The sequence below is a fragment of the Gadus chalcogrammus genome, chromosome 9 (genome assembly GCF_026213295.1).
Source record: "Gadus chalcogrammus isolate NIFS_2021 chromosome 9, NIFS_Gcha_1.0, whole genome shotgun sequence".
Taxonomy (NCBI): domain Eukaryota; kingdom Metazoa; phylum Chordata; class Actinopteri; order Gadiformes; family Gadidae; genus Gadus; species Gadus chalcogrammus.
Genome location: NC_079420.1, coordinates 6,047,857 through 6,055,356, shown reverse-complemented (window position 1 = coordinate 6,055,356; position 7,500 = coordinate 6,047,857).

The window sequence follows — 7,500 nt, the reverse complement described above, 5'->3', positions numbered from 1 at the left end:
GAGAGAGAGAGAGAGAGAGAGAGAGAGAGAGAGAGAGAGAAGAGAGAGAGAGAGAGAGAGAGAGAGAGAGAGAGAGAGAGAGAGAGAGAGAGAGAGAGAGAGAGAAAAACAAACCTTTTAGGCCCAGCTGTGGTATATTAATCACCCATTGGGACACACTATTCAGGCAGATGTGAATCAAGGATAAATACATTATCTTGGTAGGTGCCAGCTTTTCTGATGTCCAGGATGGTAGGTGCCAGCTATCCTGATGTCCCATCAGCTCCAACATCCTCTCCCCTCCTGCTACTCCCTTCTTGCTCTCCACATCTTGCTCACCAAAAGAAAACATTGTTTGGACTAGAATTCAGACTGTGTTATTTCACACCGATTTTTATTAGAAAAAGAGAAGTGACGAGTCTGTGCTTTGCATCGCGGTCTGATCCATTGAGTCAGGTCCTTCGTGCACTGTAGCGTTGAACCAATGCGTTCTTTGTTGGGGAGAGGCAAAGAATTTGGAAGAAGTAACACAGTTTGAAATAGAAACGGTTTCGTTGCTCAACCAACCTCAAATAGGTTATATCTAATAAACAGTGAACATTTGATCATTTGGACCAAAACAAATCCCAGTTCGTATTATTGGTACCCTTAAACTTAGTGAACACCAACGGTATCGGGTATGCATTCAACCGTTGCCGGTCAATTGATATCCATCACACTGTTGTGCCAAACCCAAAATGGGTTTTCTTCAAACAACGTGTACTCGATAAATGACTAACAGAACGTAGCCAGCGGAGGAAGCACTGAGCGTGTGCGGGCTAATCATTCAACGGGTCAAGCATGACGCGCTGCGCTCTGGGCTCGGCCAAGTGTAGTCATGGTGCTCGAGCGGCCTCATTATAAAGCAATACCTGCAGATGAGTAACCTGTGCTGATCACCGGTGGTAACCATTTAATGTACACTACACCATCACAAATCACCCTGCAGGCATTCAAAATGTATTTCGGTTTCGCAATAAAAACACCAGTACAAACTCCAAGACGGATAAGAGGGCAGTTTCAAGGATGTCATTGTGATATGTATCGTACGGATATTAAAAAAATCAAATATATCTCATGCGTATGCGTGCTTAATTTGCCCGGGTTATGACTCGCAGAAGACGAGCGGATGCCAGATCCTGAGTAACCCCTGAGCAGGGAAAAGTAATAGGAAGCCAAAGCAATAAAAGGCTTTGACATTGACGGGTCTGTTGCCCAAACACCAGGGACTAGAGATACCTCCTCTCACGTCCGTCTGGAGTAGGGGTGGGGGGGGGGGGGGGGGGTGCAGGGGCTAGGGTCCCTGTATTATTGCTGTGTCTGATCAGCGTCGCCATGCCCTGGGGTGCGGGTCAAAGCCTACTCCTGACCCCCCCTGGTTCCTGTCTGTCTGAACGTGTGTCGGTGTGTCGTCAGCTCGTCCGTCCCTCTGTCCGTCCCTCTGTCTGTGTCCGCTGTCTGTGTGGGGTCCCAGCTCTGAGGCAGTGTGTGTGTGTGGAGTTGGGCGTGAACTTGGCCGCTTTCTTGGTAGTACTGCATGTTTTGACGCGCCACGGGAGGAAACAACAGGGTGTGAAACAGCGATGGCTGGATTAGATCACTTCAGCTCAAGTACGGTGGAAATATGAAGTAGAAAGAAGGAAATGAAAGTGGCCGATTGAGTTCCTCTTCCTTTGAGGTGCACGAGGAGTTGCCGGGGAAACCCAGAACGGCGACATCAAAGTTAAGACTCTTATAAAAGCAGAGCTGTGTCGTACATGCTGGGCGTGTTGCTTTTTTAAGCTGCAAACCCCCCTTTACGCACACACACACACACGCACAAGCAAATCCACATGCACACACACACACACACACACACACACACACACACACACACACACACACACACACACACACACACACACACACACACACACACACACACACACACACACACACACACACACACACACACGCACAATCCACTCTCGACCGTGATCCTTTGGCTTCATGTTCTGGATTAGGTCCGTGCATAAGGCCCCCAGTCATGCCAATGGATTGCTTATGACAGGCCCTCATGCAAACACCTTGACTGCCACGAGCAATTACTCTAAATGCACCGGGCGAGTGCCATAGGCCCGGACTGGCCTTGCAGAGAGAGAGGGAGAGAGGGAGAGACGGAGACGTAGAAAGGAGAGAGCTCTGTTGATTCTAGAATGCAAAGAACACCATGTTTACACATCATCGCTGAACCATTTCACGAGCGATGGGGATGAAATGCGATTGGAAATGAGATAATTGTGAGTGAAAGGGAAACATATCAAGTCGACCAAAGAAAGGGGAAAAAACATATTCTGCGGGGGGGGGACAGAAACATGGGAGTTTCTGTCCCCCCCCCTATTCACCAAGTACAAATCCATGTTTGAATCCCTGCTACTGCGCGGCCATCCTGACCTCACTAGCAGGTATCGATGGTTCCTTCCCACGGTGACGGGTCATCTCGGGTCACTCCTCCTTGGTGTCCGTCGATCTGGGTTTTGTCCGGGCGCAGACAGACGTCCCATGTGCTCCACACTCTGCGCCACGCCGTTCTGCGTGCTCCCAAATCTGGCTCCAGATCAGTGGAAACGAAAGGCAAAGCATGACAGAGAACGACCGAGTGAGATTGAAACAGAGAGAGAGAGAGTGGGGTAGGGTTGAAAGGGGTAGCGGTGGGTTGTAGCGCTTATGATACCATTCTCTACATCCGTGCAGAAAGTCAGCAACAGGATGCGTACACAGCGTTTGTAGCAGATATGCTTCAGTCACGCTTGCACCTGAATGTAAATATGACCTTCGGCATATTGTTAAACAACACATCCGTCCGCCGGATGTGTTCTTTATCATGGGAAACTTTGTGTTGTCGGAATTTGAATACCTTTGCATCGTTTTTGATTCAAATCTCAATCCAAATAAAAAAATAAAAACTCTGGGAGGCTTCGTCCCTAACTGTCAACCGAGGCAGCCTTGCTGTCCATGCGTGGGGTTTCGTTTCCCCCCATCTGTCATGATGTATCACAAGCTGGTCGCAAGCGGGGTCCGCCTCCTGTCATCGCCTCCAGTCCGGCTATAAACCAGCTCTGAAGATCAGGGACAAGACGCCTCACAGATATCACCAGTGTCACGTCTTTCAATAGTAAAGTCGCCTCATCCTGCATGGTCTTACACTGTATAATGACGCCTGCCTTAAATCCCCCCCGAATGAGTCAGTTAGGCCCAGTTAGGACCATGACTGACCCCCCAGTTCCCCATCCAGAGGGGAGGTTTAGAAGGAGCTCTTCTGGAGGTTCACCCATCGCTGTCCTTTCAATGCAGCACTTGAACGTGTGAAAACCTTCACCACCATCGGACTGTTCAAATATGCTTTGAGAAACAAAGAACACACAAAGCAGCACCCACAGCCTCATACCCTGCTCCTGTGTTAACCTCCTCCATCTCTTACAGCAGGGGCGTCGCATTCACTGATCATTTATAATGCTGACATACTGTTAAGGTTTCCGTTCATAATGCTCAGTTTTTGGTTTGTTTTTTCCTTTTTAACCGTCTTTTAATTCTTATGTTGTTGACCTAGCCGGGGACGGCAGATGTAAATGAGCCTCTTGGCTCACTGTGACAGATTTACACACAAGTGTTAGCAAACATGTTGATGGATGGGTAGTGTCCCCGCCAAATAAATCTTAATCTTGCAAATAAATAAAGAGAGGGACACATTGAGATACATATACACATGCTTGGCTCTGTGAGTCAAACATTCAGAGTGTGGAGAGAGAGAGAGAGAGAGAGAGAGAGAGAGAGAGAGAGAGAGAGAGAGAGAGAGAGAGAGAGAGAGAGAGAGAGAGAGAGAGAGAGAGAGAGAGAGAGAGAGAGAGAGAGAGAGAGAGAGAGAGAGAGAGAGAGAGAGAGAGAGAGAACTCTGAGTGCTAAGAGTTATCATTTCATTCAAAACATTCTCAGAGAACAGCGGTGCTTAAAACATTTTGTTTTATTTCAGAAGCACTAAGGCTGATTTTACGCTTTATTCCTTCATTAATTCCCTCGTTCATGCGTTGGCTCGCCAATTGTTGCATGGCTGAGTCGTGTCGCTGTGGCCTTGTAGTAGAAAGTCTGTTTTGCACACGCAGTCTTAGTTCTCTCTCTGTTTTTTGTTTTGGGCCCTCTCTAGTCTCTATGGACACACACACACACAACCACACACACAGACACACACAAAGACACACACACACACACACACACACACACACACACACACACACACACACACACACACACACACACACACACACACACACACACACACACACACACACACACACATAACCACACACAACAACACACAACCACACATACAGACACACACAAACACACACACACACACAAACACACACACAACAACACAGACAGACATGCACACACACACACACACACACAACCGCACACACACACACACACACACACACACACACACACACACACACACACACACACACACACACACACACACACACACACACACACACACACACCGACTCCCGACCCCCTCATTGAGCAGCCTCCCTGTGTTAATCACTTGGAGCGTGTGGACTTGCTGAGCTGTTCCACATGTGTAGGACACGTCACATCAAATTAGACCCCGCTGACAAAGGGCCTTTTTACACACACACACACACACACACACACACGCAACCCCACACAGGTGTGCGCAAGTCAGCCAGTCGGACAGTCTTTCAGTCAGCTAGTCAGACATTCAGTTAGTCGATCTGCACATTTTTCTGTTTTCTTCCCCGCTTTATGCACCAATTTCAAGTTTGTATTATCTATTATAGTTCAACAAAATTATGACCCTTCTGGTTATGTGTTTACGTGCCACAAAAAATGTATTCCAGATAAAATGTGTTGTACCTTGGGTACTTTGAGGTGCAGGCCCTGCACTCAAATCCTAATCCGGGCCCCGAAACTACAACTAACAAACCTCCAACAGAAGTGCTGGCTAGCGCCACCCAATGCTAACGGATCGATACCACTATCGTGTGAGCGGGAGTGCTCACCGCTGGCGATAAACTACTCCGCTATGCCTTCTGGATCAGCCAGCCTCCAAACCCCCGGGCCGGGGCGGCTTAGTGCGGGTACACGCGCCTGTGTGCGCCCTGGGGATCACCGACCGGCCCCCGGAGATGGAGAGTGAAGCATTGTGCGCTCCGTCAGTCTCTCTCTCCCCCCTCCCCCGCTGGGGAAATACAAGTTTATTACAATCTATGTTCGCCAGGGTTTTATTTATATTTTTAATATGGCAGCATAAATTCAAGAGGGAGGGAGAGAGAGGGAGAGAGAGGGAGGGAGAGGGAGAGAGGGAGAGAGAGAGAGAGAGAGAACTCTGTCAACAACCCCCCCCCCCCCCTGGGTGCTACATGGGGCAGCCAGCCACCATGCAGCAGCGATGCAGGCCCAGTTATTACTTTTAATCCGTCTAATTGTTTAGTTTCGTAGAATGGGCCTCAGTCTGCTTTGGAACTAATTCTGTCTGGGCATTCTGTTTAATTCGCAACACTGGTCCCTAAGCCTGCTCTAAAGGCAGCCACCACGACCACTGACCCCTCCCCTCACCTCCTCTCCTCCTCCGCGACCTCCTCCTCCCCCCCCCTCCCCCCCCTTCTTAAGAATATAAACTCCTTATCTGCTTCTCCCTCCCTCCCTCCCTCCCTCCCTCCCTCCCTCCCTCCCTCCCCTGCTAGGGCCAGAACACTGAGTGACTTGTGCTTTCGGGAGTGATTTTTCAACGGTCCATAAAACATTCTTCTGACGTTTTGGACATGCACTCTAATGAGCCAGCGAAACGGGCCTGGGGCCGCTATCATGAGCCACAACCAGAGAAGAGAAGAAAAAAATAATCCCCTCGGCACCGAGCCACACACCAGCCACACACTTCTACAAAAGGGCGCAAAATCAGGTCGCGGAAGAAAAGCATAAAAATAGGGGCGTGGCGAATCGAGATGCACGTCTGCAGGGAAACGAGCACAAACGCGCTTATGTGTGTACCGAAAAATTTAAATGGGCCACAAAAGAGGAACTCGAACCGCGTCTAGGCGCGGGGAAACTGGTGTCGCGGCTTTGCCGGCTGAGTACAGCTACTGTAGCCACAACCCGTTCCCAAGTAATGAACTCAATCAGGCTTAGCTAGCCTGGTGGCATTCAGAATTAAATACTGGTTCAACTGGTCTGACCGGCGGGGGTAGGGTGGAGCGGTTGGCTGGCTGGCTGGCTGGCTGGCTGGCTGGCTGGCTGGCTGGCTGGCTGGCTGGCTGGCTGTTTGGCTAGTGGGTTGATTGCGTGGCTCGCCGGTGATAATCCGCCCTCCCAAATCCTGCGTTTAGTCAAATTATTCCGGGGCCTTAAAGCCCTCATTGTTGCCACCGGTTGATGTGCGGCAGTCTGAGACCCCGAGAGGGACAACAATGCCAGCATTCAGGGGGCCGCTCATCACTGCCCCGGGGCAATTTCAGGTGTGAGTCGGCGGCTTATATTAAATGACCTGAGACGTGACCCCGGCCAACCCCAGGGAGAGAGGGTGCGCGGGGGGGGGGGAGAGTTTTAAGGGATGAGGGGGAGAAATGGCGAGACGCAAGGGGGGAGAGAGCGAGGGAGACAGAGAGTAAGAGTTCAATGGATATGAATAAATAAGGAGAAACTTAAGGAGAGGGAGGAGAGAGAACGTGTGTGCGTGAGGAAAAGGAAGAGGGTAGCACAACTCTGAACCCAAAAGGCATTCTTCACTGTGACTGGAGCTCCATCGTTGGACGAGTGGACAATGAAGGGAACCAGGGAGTTAAGATGAATGATCCTGTCAAGATAAAATCCTCATCTATAAAAAAAATATTATTGAACCTCACGTGACTTCTCTCCTCTCCCTCTTCTCTCCTCTCCCTCTCTTCTCTGTCCTCTCCTCTCCTCTTTTCTCTTCTCCCCTCTCCTCTCTCCTGTCCTCTCTCTCCTGTCCAATCCTGTCCTCTTTCCTCTCCTCTCCTCTCCTCCCCTCTCCGTTCTCCTCTCTCTCCCTTTCCAATCATGTCCTCTTTCCTCTCTTCTCTTCTCCTCTCCCCTTTCCTCTCCTGCCCTCTCTGCTCTCCTCTCTCCTTTCCAGTCCTGTCCTCTGTCCTCTCTCTCCTGTCCCATCCTGTCATCTTTCCTCTCCCTGTCCCCTCCTCTCCTCTCCCCCCCCCCTCCTCTTCTCTTCTCCCCTTTCCTTCTCTTATCTCCTCCCCCCTCTGTGAATAACATGCTTTTAATCATATCTCCTGCCCGGCTGCCCTGCGAGGGTGAACACTTCGTCCCGGCGCTCTTTGATTGGAGTCTGTGATGCGCCGAGAGGCCCTTTTGAAGTGGCCGGCCCTGGGGGTAATGTGGGTGTGTAGGTGTGTGTTAGTGTGTGTGTATTAGTTTGTGCGTGTGTGTGTAGGGTCGGATGGGTGG